The sequence below is a fragment of the Acanthisitta chloris genome, unplaced genomic scaffold, assembly GCF_000695815.1.
Source record: "Acanthisitta chloris isolate BGI_N310 unplaced genomic scaffold, ASM69581v1 scaffold13499, whole genome shotgun sequence".
Taxonomy (NCBI): Eukaryota; Metazoa; Chordata; class Aves; order Passeriformes; family Acanthisittidae; genus Acanthisitta; species Acanthisitta chloris.
In genome coordinates, this window is record NW_008693245.1 from 194,481 (window position 1) to 195,520 (window position 1,040).

Consider the following 1,040-nt stretch of genomic DNA (forward strand, 5'->3'; position numbering starts at 1 on the left):
AGATGGTTGTTCATCAGCTGAAGGTCATGCATGTGTATCAGTGTGGTTTATCCTTTATTATGAGACCGTATAATAGTTCAGATTGGAAGGAACCTCAGGAGGTCTCTAGTCCAACCTTCTGCTTAAAGCAGAGTCAGGTATGAGGTCAGATAAGTTACTTAGGGCTTTATGTCTTGTCTTGAGCACCCTCAAGGACAGAGACACTGTACAGCCTGCCTCACTGCTTGACTGTCCTTGGAGTGAAAAAGGTTGACTTGTATCCAGATGGATTCTGTCTTGTTTCAAATTCTGGCCATTATCTCTTTTCCATCCTCCATGCTTGTGACCCACCTGACTCTGCTGTGTTCATGCCCACCTCATAAGTACTTGGAGGCTGCTGTTAGTACCACTGGCTCATGCCCAACTTGCCATCTACAAACACATGATCTTCTCAGCAGAGCTGCTACAAAGCTGCTCCACCACAGCCAGTCAGGTCCCAGCCTGCATCACCTCAGGGACTCTTCCTTCCTAGCTATTGTACTTGTCATTTGTTTGTCTTGAATTTCATGTATTTCCTGCTGGTCCATTCCTTCCATCTGCCTGGATCCCTCTGGATGACCATCCTGCTCTCAAGCATATGTCTTGCTCCCAGAGTTTGATTTCATCTGCAAACTTGATAGCTGTGCACTCCGTTCACCTTGTCCAGGTTACTGAAACAGTCAGGAAGTTCTTTGCAGTCAAACCTCTAGACTTTATCAGATAAAACTGATCACAGAAATCCTATTCTGATTATTTTCATTAATCCATTATTACAGTTTATTCAATGGAGAAATGCCAAAATATCTTGCTAATAATGGCAAGCCACAGTAGGTAACAGTAGCACTGAGTTTAAAAGCCACTCTTTAGGTAGGAATGTAAATGAAAAGACTTCAGGATTCTAGCTGGAATGCCAAAAAATAATGAATCCACAGATTGTCTTCTGAAATATTCGCTAAAAAGGAACTGAAACTCAAATGCCATGAATTCTAATTGAAGCTGGCAAGCTGCACGATTTGAAATGT